At 49.1% G+C, this 12,222-nt stretch overlaps 3 non-coding genes and 1 pseudogene across 3 annotated transcripts; all 4 read left to right on the plus strand.

Annotated features, from left to right (window-relative positions):
- The first annotated feature begins 2,397 nt into the window (after window positions 1-2,397).
- Window positions 2,398-2,584, plus strand: LOC141239495 (U2 spliceosomal RNA). Its single transcript, XR_012304885.1, has one exon. It is a non-coding gene; the product is annotated as a U2 spliceosomal RNA (small nuclear RNA).
- A 1,115-nt stretch (window positions 2,585-3,699) lies between these two features.
- Window positions 3,700-3,890, plus strand: LOC141239427 (U2 spliceosomal RNA). The gene has a single exon (XR_012304826.1). It is a non-coding gene; the product is annotated as a U2 spliceosomal RNA (small nuclear RNA).
- Window positions 3,891-5,005: 1,115 nt separating this feature from the next.
- LOC141239513 (U2 spliceosomal RNA) lies at window positions 5,006-5,158 on the plus strand (annotated as a pseudogene).
- Window positions 5,159-11,316: 6,158 nt separating this feature from the next.
- LOC141239482 (U2 spliceosomal RNA) lies at window positions 11,317-11,515 on the plus strand. Its single transcript, XR_012304878.1, has one exon. It is a non-coding gene; the product is annotated as a U2 spliceosomal RNA (small nuclear RNA).
- The last annotated feature ends 707 nt before the right edge of the window (window positions 11,516-12,222 follow it).

A 12,222-nucleotide genomic window follows, 5' to 3' on the forward strand; every position in this document is an offset into this window, starting at 1 on the left:
GGTTGTGAGGTGTATGGGAAGGATGTGATTGGGGTAGTGGCTGATTATTATAAGTCTTTATATAAAAGGAAGGAGTGTGAGTTGGGTGGTTTTTTGAGTGTGATTGATAACTTTGTGCCTGTGTCTGAGTTTCCTTTCTTGTTAGGTGAAATTACGGAGGATGAGGTTAAGTATGTGGTTTCCAAGTCTGCTAAAAACAAGGCTCCAGGGGGTGATGGTATCCCTTGGGAGTTTTATGCTAAGTATTGGGAGATTGTTGGGAAAGATCTGGTGGCTATTATGAAGTGTTTGTTTTCTGGATGTGGGATGACTGAGAGTATGAAGCAAGGTATAGTGGTATTGTTGTTCAAAAAGGGAGATAGGCGTGTGGTAGGTAATTGGCGTCCGATAACTCTTTTGAATGTTGACTACAAAATCTTTGCCAAACTTTTGGCTAACCGTATGAGAGAGGTAATTTCAAATGTTGTTATGGAGGATCAAGGGTGTGCAGTTCCAAAGAGGAGGATCCATGAGAATGTGATGTTGGTGAGAGATATGATCGGGGATTGTATGGTGAGGAAGAAAGGGGTGATTGTGTGTGTGCTTGACTTCGAGAAGGCCTTTGATAGGGTGGCACATACGTACTTGTTTTGTGTGTTAAGGAAGATGGGGTTTCCAGAGCATCTGGTTAAATTGTTGCATGGATTGTATGAAGGGGCTAAGAGCAAGATTCAGGTTAATGGTTTCTTTTCTGATAGTTTTGAGATTTTTTCTGGGGTTAGGCAGGGGTGTCCATTGTCGCCCATACTGTTCATTTGTGCAATAGAGCCTTTGCTGCAATCTATTAGGAAGGACAAAGTCTTTAGGGGACTTTTGATTCCGGGTAGTGGGGGTAAGTACGTTAAAGTTTTAGGCTATATGGATGACATTTGTATCTTGTGTGATTCTGCCTGTGAAGTGTCGAGAGTGAAGCTTTTAGTTAATGTGTTTTGTGTGGCTTCTGCTTTTAGAATTAATTGGGCCAAAAGTAAGATGAAAGGGTTCTGTTTGCAGGACAAGTTAAACGATGATGATATGGAATGTGTGGTTTCTAAAGGTGTTAGGATTTTGGGTATAGACTTTGATGATGATTTGAAGGGAAAAGAGAGTTGGGAAGAAATAGGGGGCAGAATAATAAAAAAAATTGAGTTTTGGAGGTTACGGGATTTGTCCTTTACAGGGAAGGTTCTGATAGTTAAAAGTATTATTTTGCCTATGATACTGTATGTTGCTTTGATTTTTCCTCCATCAGCTGTGACTTTGAGGAAATTAAATCGGATTCTCTTTTTGTTTTTGTGGGGGTGTAAGATGGAAAGGGCAAAACGAGAGAAGCTAATGAAAAAGACATATTATGGGGGTTTGGATTTTCCAAACTTAGAGGTTTTCATCGGATTAAATTATGTTGGGCTGTTTTGTGAGCTTTTTTTCAAGGATACCAAAGCTGCTTGTATGTTGAGGTATCAAGCAGGCTCTATGTTAGGGCGTTTGAAATGGTCTGTACAGGATTTGAGGAAGCCTTTTTCCTTTATTTGTCCTGAGTGGTATGCTTTTGTGGAAGTGTTTGTGAGAAAGTTTAGACTTGAGAGTTTTAGCATGGGTCACTTTATGAATGAGAAGAAAATGTTAAAAAGAATGTGTGTGGACAGTTTTGCTTGTGGTATTATTGGTTTGAAATCAGCTGAGTGTGAAGGTGTTTGGAGGAAACTATGTAAGTTTGATGTTTCAAATAAGCAGAAAGATTTGCTGTGGCTGTCTTGGCATGGTATATTACCGGTAAGAGCGGTTCAGAAGAAAAGGGGGTTAGTACCATCTGACAGATGTCCTAGAGTTGGATGTGGTGGTACAGAGGACATAGACCATGTTTTCTGGTTTTGTAAGCATGCAAGGGATGTATGGGGTAGTCTGGGCAAGCTTTGTTTGGAGTTGACGGGTGTAAGGGCTCTAACGGTTAAAATGGTCATGTTTGGTCTATGTAATTTGAATAAAGAGAAAGAGAGAGTATTTTGGTTGTTCTTGGCATGTGTGAAAGAGGTTCTGTGGAATACAAGGAATTTGTATGTTTATAGGAATGAGGTTCTTGAGGTAAGTGATTGTGTAAGGATGGTTTTGGATAAGTTGTACTTTTGCTATAAATGGGATGTTGAAAGGAGTTTGGATGCTGAAGGTAAATGGAAATTTTTGAAATGGAAGCACTGGGTGTAGCGTTTTTTGTGGATGGATTTCTGGTTATGGATTGTTTGGCTTTGGGTGTGACTACACATTTTTATCACTCTTCAAAAATAATAAAAATTGGCCATAATGATGAGTTTCTGTTGCGTCTAGATGTGTTGTGGAGCCCTTTGGGGTAAAGCTTCGGTTCTAGATGTTTATAGAACCTGAATGGTTTTAAAAAAAAAAAAAAAAAAAAAAAAAATCTGTTCTTATCAGTTTAATATCTGATACGTCCCCTATCTGGGGACCATATATTAAATGGATTTTTAGAACAGGGAGATGGAAAAAGAGCTTGCTCTGTCCACTCCACGCATTGACCTGGTATTGCAGTATCTCCAGGACCGGTGCACCCCTTCTTTAATGCAGTTTCTAAAATCAGAAAGAATTGAATTCAATGTTTTTTGTTCATTTTGCTTGTTTGTCGGATTTTGGGATGGACTCTTTGGCTCTGCTTTTCTTCTCCTCATTGGATTTTTCATGTTCAAAGTTGCAGAAGCCAGATTACAAGCTCATTTTGGTTCAACTTCAGCAACTGTGCATTGCATTGCCATGTAATGTGATGCAATGCTATCTTTCTAGCTCTCCCTTTCTACTTCCTTTTGGATAAACAGACATATTAGGCAAGCATTTTGGAGCTTTCACCTAAATAACTACAGGTGGTGAGATAAGCTGCACAATATAATTGACCTTTCAGTATATTGTTGCACACACACCATCTATTTAGCAAATGCCCTTGTTATCAACAGCAGCCTTTTAAACTCACCCGAGCTAACAGGTATGTGCGCTGGTTACACTGCTGCGCTTAAAATTTCTTTTTTGGTTTGCTACAATGCCTTTTCTGAAACGTTGTCTCCTTCTGCTGGAACACTGACTTCTTTCATTTAATGCCTGCAGACTATAAAAGAGAACCCAACCCAAAAAGTTTGGTTGATTAGTCTGTGGCATTCTGTTAAACTGTTGCTTATGGCGGTCTCTGTGAGCTTCTCAGCGACATTCAGCCAGCCAGGTATCCTGCCTGCAGTAGATGGAATGTGGCAATGGAACGCTGGCTGCGCGTGTCATAATAGGCTATGAGCCTTTATATACCTGTGCACAGCAGCAGCCACCTTCAGTCTGCTGCTGGACAGCCAGCAGCAGCAGCAGCAGGAGAGGTATGTAATCAGGAGCCCTCCTGCTAAGGGTAGACAGCTGCTCGTTCCACCCCACCCCCCGCCTTAATTGGTTCTCCTCCCTTCCAACAGTGTTGAGGCGGGTGGGAACAGCAGGGGGTGAAGGTGCTGTGTTTAAAGAGGTGGAGTTATGCAGATCTAAAACGCGTGGATTGCAGCAGCAGCAAGCCGAAAAGTGCAGGCATGTAAGGGATCTAGAGGTTGACAACATGTCTTCTTAACGGGAGTCCAGGAGCTCATCTCCACAAATGGACTTTTTAGGATCCTTGGGTGGCTCCGTAGTTTGAAACCAATTCTGGTTATCGCTTCTCGGCCTTTTGGCTAAGATCAAGTGTAGTATCTGTTCTTATCAGTTTAATATCTGATACGTCCCCTATCTGGGGACCATATATTAAATGGATTTTTAGAACAGGGAGATGGAAAAAGAGCTTGCTCTGTCCACTCCACGCATTGACCTGGTATTGCAGTATCTCCAGGACCGGTGCACCCCTTCTTTAATGCAGTTTCTAAAATCAGAAAGAATTGAATTCAATGTTTTTTGTTCATTTTGCTTGTTTGTCGGATTTTGGGATGGACTCTTTGGCTCTGCTTTTCTTCTCCTCATTGGATTTTTCATGTTCAAAGTTGCAGAAGCCAGATTACAAGCTCATTTTGGTTCAACTTCAGCAACTGTGCATTGCATTGCCATGTAATGTGATGCAATGCTATCTTTCTAGCTCTCCCTTTCTACTTCCTTTTGGATAAACAGACATATTAGGCAAGCATTTTGGAGCTTTCACCTAAATAACTACAGGTGGTGAGATAAGCTGTACAATATAATTGACCTTTCAGTATATTGTTGCACACACACCATCTATTTAGCAAATGCCCTTGTTATCAACAGCAGCCTTTTAAACTCACCCGAGCTAACAGGTATGTGCGCTGGTTACACTGCTGCGCTTAAAATTTCTTTTTTGGTTTGCTACAATGCCTTTTCTGAAACGTTGTCTCCTTCTGCTGGAACACTGACTTCTTTCATTTAATGCCTGCAGACTATAAAAGAGAACCCAACCCAAAAAGTTTGGTTGATTAGTCTGTGGCATTCTGTTAAACTGTTGCTTATGGCGGTCTCTGTGAGCTTCTCAGCGACATTCAGCCAGCCAGGTATCCTGCCTGCAGTAGATGGAATGTGGCAATGGAACGCTGGCTGCGCGTGTCATAATAGGCTCTGAGCCTTTATATACCTGTGCACAGCAGCAGCCACCTTCAGTCTGCTGCTGGACAGCCAGCAGCAGCAGCAGCAGGAGAGGTATGTAATCAGGAGCCCTCCTGCTAAGGGTAGACAGCTGCTCGTTCCACCCCACCCCCCGCCTTAATTGGTTCTCCTCCCTTCCAACGGTGTTGAGGCGGGTGGGAACAGCAGGGGGTGAAGGTGCTGTGTTTAAAGAGGTGGAGTTATGCAGATCTAAAACGCGTGGATTGCAGCAGCAGCAAGCCGAAAAGTGCAGGCATGTAAGGGATCTAGAGGTTGACAACATGTCTTCTTAACGGGAGTCCAGGAGTTCATCTCCACAAATGGACTTTTTAGGATCCTTGGGTGGCTCCGTAGTTTGAAACCAATTCTGGTTATCGCTTCTCGGCCTTTTGGCTAAGATCAAGTGTAGTATCGCTTCTCGGCCTTTTGGCTAAGATCAAGTCTAGTATCTTTTGAAAAGGCAGTTTTGTCCTTGGGCTGCCCTAGTAAATTGATGCATATTACACACTGGTTTGGTGCACTTGTTAGTACGCCAGGTGGCTCATAGAGTTATCTGATGGAAAACATGGCCCTCCAGGATCGAAGTCACTAGGCTGGGTAAGTGTGAGGGCTTTGGAGCAATGTGCCCCAGGAGTAGGCGCCCTGGTGGGAGTCCAAGCTTACTGGGACTGGGGACCCCAGAAAGACTTGGCTTCGTAGCACGCCGCACCTTTGCCAATCATACTTTCTGAGCAACCCCCCCTATTCCTGGCCTCCGGGCTAGGAAGGGGAATTTTTATAAACCCGGTCGGAGGTCCGGTCAGCTTTGGGCTGAGAAACCAACACAGGCTCCAGCTCCACTAGGGTGGCAGCCTAGATGGAAGCTGGGAGCACGAAAACGGCTCTTCTCCGGCTTCGGCTAGGGAGAGCATCGGAGATCCCTGATCCTCGCTGTGGCCTTCTGGCTCGGAGGGATGGGGATGGTTTATTGGGGACCCTCTCCTCCGGGAAGGGTCCACATGAATCCTCGCCTCGTGCGCTGTTTTGGTGTGACTTCGGTCACATTTTTCAGTGCCTTGGATGCAGCTTCAATCAAAAAAATCTGTTCTTTTAAGAACACAAGAGCTACGATCTACACTTGACGAGAGCGATCGAACTCGGAAGGAGAAGAGCTTCGGAGCCCAGCTGACATCGGAGAAGGAAGGCGGATATCGGTGGGAGGAAGAAGCTCTAAAGAATCCAGAAGAAGACGAAGACTCGGAGAAGAATCGGGCTGTCCTGTGGAATCTTCGAGGAAGAAAATCATCGAGACAAAGACCTTTCGGGGAATTTGTCCAGAACACGACGGGAGAAGAATCTGCATAGCTCCACCCATTCCGGGAAGAGTTCCAGATCCAGCTCCAAGAAGTAACTGCAGGAGGAAAGCCATGGCAAGCGCTGCGAGGAAGACCGAAAAGAAGAGCCTGGAGCAGGGGACAGCCAGGAGGGCCCAGCCAGGAGCCTATTCTGACCCCAAGGACTCTGCCTCCACGACTGGCCAGCAGAAGGGACCCCAGAAGCGCCGCCACGAAGCTCCAGCCCTGGAGCCATGGATGCGGCAGACGGTGGCCCTGAAGCTGAAGGAAGTGGATGGGAGGGTGCCGGATATGTCCTCGGACGTGTTCTGCCAGAAGATGCTGCTGGATCGAGGCTTCTCCAGGTCGGACACCCTCAGCATCCAGACCTTCTTGACAGGGATCTTCTTCGTCACCTTCGCCACTGTGAACACCTGCAGGAGGTTCTGGGAAATGGTAAGCGCAAAAGGACCGGATAATTCTTTCTCTGCCTTTACAGGTAGCTGCCCTATCCAGAGGGACGAAAGGAGGATCACGGTCTCCATGCGCAACCCGCACACCCCAGGCCAAGACATCTGTACCTTCCTGAGACGCTTCTGTTTGGTTGTGAAGGAACCCTCTCACATCCTGAATGGACTCGGCTTCTGGACAGGTAAGTGGTCGGTGACCGTTAGACTTCACAGGGACCTGGCGTACTCAGACGGACTTCGGCACCTGCCCCCGACATTCTCCCTGGGCAACTCCTACGGCCTCATCTATTACCCGGACATGCCGCGGAACTGCAGGAGATGCGGCAAGAACGGCCACGAGATGAAGGACTGCAAGGAGGATGCCTGCAGGATTTGTCGAGTGACAGGACACAGCTCGAAGGACTGCCCGAAGAAGACGTCCTGCAACCTGTGTGGGCTGGCGGCTCATCTGTACAAGGATTGCCCCAAGCGTGAGAGATCCTGGGCATCGGTGGTTGCGACGACCCCAGCTCCGGAGGACAAGGCCCCGACGACCAGGCCTGTGAAGGTCAAGGACGCGACGACCAAGGCCCCAGCGGCCAAGGCTGAGACGACCAAGGCCAAAGCGGTCAAGGAGTCGGTGGCCAAAGCCCCAGCGACGGTCCCAGCAGCTCCGAAGCAGAAGAAAAAGTCAAAGGAGGGTAAGAGTTCTGTCACCCCTCTCTCGATCCCTCCCCCTGCCACCCCCGTCCAATCCTCCCCCACCCCGGCCACCCCTGCTGAGGATTCCACTTCCTCTTCCTCCTTCCCCTACTCCTCAGCAGGTGTCCTTTCCCCTGCCCCGGCAGCCACTCTCCCTCCCCAGACCATGGTAGCGGTGGAATTAACCTTTCCTCCACCCGCCGCTATCTATTCCGAGGAGGATTTTCCCCTTCTTGTCTCCCCAGTTCCAACCCGGGGAAAGAGGAAGGTGGAGGACAGCCCTGCTACTGAATCCTCCAAAAAGAAGATTCTGGATTTCGTAGGCGAAAAGGAGGATACCCTCCCTGAGCCAGAAGAGATGGAGCACATGGTTGAGACCCTGGTGGCCGAGCCAGAAGAGGAGGAACTGGTGGTCGCCGAGATCGAGGCCGCGCTGCTTGACCAGATGGAGGAAGAGGGCCTGCTGGTGATCCCGTCACCAGCAGTCAACACCGACGAGGGACCACCTGACCGGAGTGGTAACTAAGGTGTATTGCCTGCGCTAACTTTTTCTTTTTTCCCTACATGATGGCTAATATTAACTTATTTTCCATTAATGTCAGGAGCATCAAGGACAAGTTCAGACGTCAGACTATTTATGCCTTCCTTACTTCCCAGTTGTGTGATGTTTATATGTTGCAGGAATGTTCCCTTCCCTCCTCTAGGTCCTTCAAACATCTGGCCAGGGAGTGGTCCCACGGTCCATCCTACTGGTCTGGTGGGGGTGACTGCAAGTCTGCGGGGGTCGCAATTCTGATCAGGGGGGGCGCATTCACGCTTGAGTCCGTCCAGGAGCTCATCTGCGGCAGGGCTCTTGTTGTAGATGGCAACTGGGCGGGAGAACCTGTCAGGTTCATCAACGTGTATGCGTCCCCACTGAAGAATGAGCGTTTGGAGCTTTTCCAGACCCTGCGGCTTCAGCTTGCCACCACCAGGACCTTAGTGATGGCCGGGGATTTCAACTGCCCCATCGAGGAGGATGGTCGTAGTTCTGGCACATCTGCCAAGTTGGACATCACGTCCAAGCTGCTCATCGAGATGGTAACCGAGGCCTCTGTTCAGGACGTGGTGGGCTCCATGGGGAGAGGCTCCACAAACTATTCGTGGAGCCGACCCGATGGCTCACTCCGCTCCAGGATTGACTTTGTGTTCATCTCTCGGGCAGTCAGACAGAGTAGGCACTCGATGGTCCCTTGCTTCTTCTCCGACCACAGAGCCATTCACTTACAAGGTGTCCTCGGCGACGGTTTTCCATCCGGCCCCGGCTCCTGGAAGCTGAATTGTGCTCTGCTGGCTCAGGATGAAGTCGTGGAGGAGCTGAGAGCAGCCTACGCAATGTGGCAGTCCTACAAGGGTAGCTTCCAAACAGTCTCTGATTGGTGGGAATATGTTAAACTTGAGTTTCGCTGTTTCTTTCAGGCCAAGGGTCGACAACAGGCGTGTGAGAAGAGGAGGGACTTCAGAGGGCTGCAGCGCGAGCTGCGGTCGCTGCAGGACCTTCTTCACTGCGGCTGGGACGTGAGGGAGGAGCTGGAGGAGACCAAGAAGAGCCTGAAAAGGCACTTTGAGGAGGAGTCCAAGCGAATCGTCTTCCGTTCCAAAGTGGAGAATCTGGAGAAGGGTGAGAAATGTAACTCATTCTTTTTCAGGAAACTTCATGCCGGTCACACGCCCCTGAACGAGCTGCGAGACGAGAGTGGAAACATGCGACGTGGGAAGGAGGACGTGATGAGGGTCGTCAGCGACTTCTACAGCGAACTCTACTCCCACAAGACTACCGACCCCGACGCTGCTGATAAGTTCCTGTCAGGTATCACTAACCATCTTGATCCTGCAGGCACAGCAGCCTTGGACAAACCTCTGATGGTGGGCGAATTGCTCTCTGCCGCTAAATCCTTTAGGACCGGCAGGACCCCGGGCAGTGATGGTCTTCCAGCGGAGCTCTATGTAGCGCTGGGAGACCTCATCTGTCCGGACCTGTTGGATCTGTACGAGGAGATGGTGGTGGAGGGTAGAATGCCTCCATCTTTGAGGGAAGGAATGGTCACGATCCTGTACAAGCGGAAGGGAGAGAGGTGCGACCTGAGAAATTGGCGTCCCATCACTCTGCTCAACGTGGACTACAAGATCCTGGCCAAGACGATGGCGACACGACTTAAGACGGTCATCGGACGGATCATCCACCCGGACCAGACCTGCGGCATCCCTGGACGTCGCATCGCAGACAGCCTCGCTCTCGTGCGGGACACGGTCGAGTACATCAAGGTCCGCCGCGCACACGCGGCCCTGGTCTCCTTGGATCAGGAGAAGGCCTTCGACCGGGTTTCCCACGAGTTCATGGGCCGAGCTCTGCACCGGTTAGGTTTGGGTAACATGTTTTGTTCGTATGTCCGTCTGATGTATTTTGATATCCACAGCTCGGTGTTGGTGAACGGCTGGAAGACTGACCCCTTCCCTGTCCTCTCTGGGGTCAGACAAGGCTGCCCTCTATCACCTCTTCTTTTTGTTTGTGTTATAGAACTCTTCGCAGAGGCTATCCGGCAGAATGGAGAGATCAGAGGGATCACCGCACCGGGTCCGGGACGACACGAGGTCAAGTGCTCGCTCTACATGGACGACGTCACCGTCTTCTGCGCTGATCGTGGTTCAGTCGACGCCCTCGTCCAGACGTGTGAGAGGTTCGGCCGGGCTTCAGGGGCCAAAGTCAACTGCAGGAAGTCGGAAGCCATGCTCTTCGGGGATTGGCAGCCGGCCTCCTCCGCCCCCTTCCCCTTCAACATTCAACCGGATTTCCTCAAGGTGCTGGGAGTCTGGTTCGGGAAGGAAGGAGCGGCCCTCAAGTCCTGGCAAGAACGCTTGGCCAAAGTGAAGCAACGGATCGGACTCTGGAGCCTCAGACACCTCACTTGTGAGGGTAAGGCACTCGTCCTGCATAATGAGGTCCTGCCCGTCTTGCAGTACACGGCGCAGGCCTGGCCCCCACACGTCACTGTGTGCAGGGCCATTACCAGGACAGTGTTTCACTTTGTCTGGGGATCCAAGATGGACAGAGTCAGGCGGGCCGTCATGTACAAGGAGCCTCGCAAGGGTGGGAAGGGCGTTCCAGATATCCCCACCCTCCTGCGATCCTCTTTTGTGTGTGATTGTGTCCGCCGGACTTTGCAAGTCAAGAATGGCTCCGCGGGCAGGTCCATGTCTCGCTTCTTCCTGCTTCCTTTTTGGAGGCGACTCGGCTGGGACAAGTGGGACAGCTCCTTCCCCTACAACTGGACGACGCCATGGTTCTACGGAGACGTCGTTCGATTTGTGGGGGAACATCAACTGGAGGGACTCAAGCCCGACTTGTGGAAGCCCAAAACTATCCACAAGCTCATCAGATCCAAGGATGACGTGGAGAACATCACAGGACTTCACCAGGACACGCTGGAGACTGTGTTGACAAATGTGTCGTCTGACAGGCTGACCAACGGGCACAAGGACTTGTCGTGGATGGCGATTCAGGGCGGACTGCCCGTCCGGTCATTCATGCATGCCCGGAACCTGTGCAAGACCAGGTACTGCCCAAGGTGCCCCTTCGTGGAGGAAACATCTTTGCACACTTTTTGGGACTGCGGATTTGCACAGCGCCTGTTGACTGCCCTTGAGGACGACCTGAGGAACTCTGTCCCCAGGGCGAGCCTATCGCACCATTCTGTGCTTTACGGACTCTTCCCTGGGGTTCATACCGTCGGAGCCATCCAGGAGGCTTGGCGCCTTATGAACTGCTTCAAGGATGCCGTTTGGGTCGCCAGGAACCGGCTCATCTTGAGGAGGGAGAGGATGTCCATCCAGGACTGCCGCAGGCTGATCCACAGCCTGCTCAGAGACTATTCCATCGTGGACGGTCCGGAGGACGAGGATGAGGACTAAACCCCTCCTCCCCCTCTCCCCTTATGTGTCTTGTCTTTCAATAAACCTTCGGGCCTGTGATTTTCCCCTCCCCATCCCCTTTTTCCCAATCCCCATCCCTTATCACGATTCGTCGTACTGTATTGATTGACATGCTTTTTCTTTCAGATTGAGTGTTTTGTGTAGCATAGGGGTGTGATGTGTCTAGTTAGTGCGTCGTATCCTCATGCTATGTAAATATGATGTAGAATTCTGTGTGTACTGGGCTGCGGCACTGTACACTGTCTGTTAACTTATTTTTTGTGCTAATAAAAGATATATTCAATCAAAAAAAAAAAATCTGTTCTTATCAGTTTAATATCTGATACGTCCCCTATCTGGGGACCATATATTAAATGGATTTTTAGAACAGGGAGATGGAAAAAGAGCTTGCTCTGTCCACTCCACGCATTGACCTGGTATTGCAGTATCTCCAGGACCGGTGCACCCCTTCTTTAATGCAGTTTCTAAAATCAGAAAGAATTGAATTCAATGTTTTTTGTTCATTTTGCTTGTTTGTCGGATTTTGGGATGGACTCTTTGGCTCTGCTTTTCTTCTCCTCATTGGATTTTTCATGTTCAAAGTTGCAGAAGCCAGATTACAAGCTCATTTTGGTTCAACTTCAGCAACTGTGCATTGCATTGCCATGTAATGTGATGCAATGCTATCTTTCTAGCTCTCCCTTTCTACTTCCTTTTGGATAAACAGACATATTAGGCAAGCATTTTGGAGCTTTCACCTAAATAACTACAGGTGGTGAGATAAGCTGCACAATATAATTGACCTTTCAGTATATTGTTGCACACACACCATCTATTTAGCAAATGCCCTTGTTATCAACAGCAGCCTTTTAAACTCACCCGAGCTAACAGGTATGTGCGCTGGTTACACTGCTGCGCTTAAAATTTCTTTTTTGGTTTGCTACAATGCCTTTTCTGAAACGTTGTCTCCTTCTGCTGGAACACTGACTTCTTTCATTTAATGCCTGCAGACTATAAAAGAGAACCCAACCCAAAAAGTTTGGTTGATTAGTCTGTGGCATTCTGTTAAACTGTTGCTTATGGCGGTCTCTGTGAGCTTCTCAGCGACATTCAGCCAGCCAGGTATCCTGCCTGCAGTAGATGGAATGTGGCAATGGAACGCTGGCTGCGCGTGTTAT

This window comes from Phyllobates terribilis, unplaced genomic scaffold (genome assembly GCF_046119375.1).
Source record: "Phyllobates terribilis strain yellow unplaced genomic scaffold, ASM4611937v1 Scaffold_769__1_contigs__length_694716, whole genome shotgun sequence".
NCBI classification, from domain to species: domain Eukaryota; kingdom Metazoa; phylum Chordata; class Amphibia; order Anura; family Dendrobatidae; genus Phyllobates; species Phyllobates terribilis.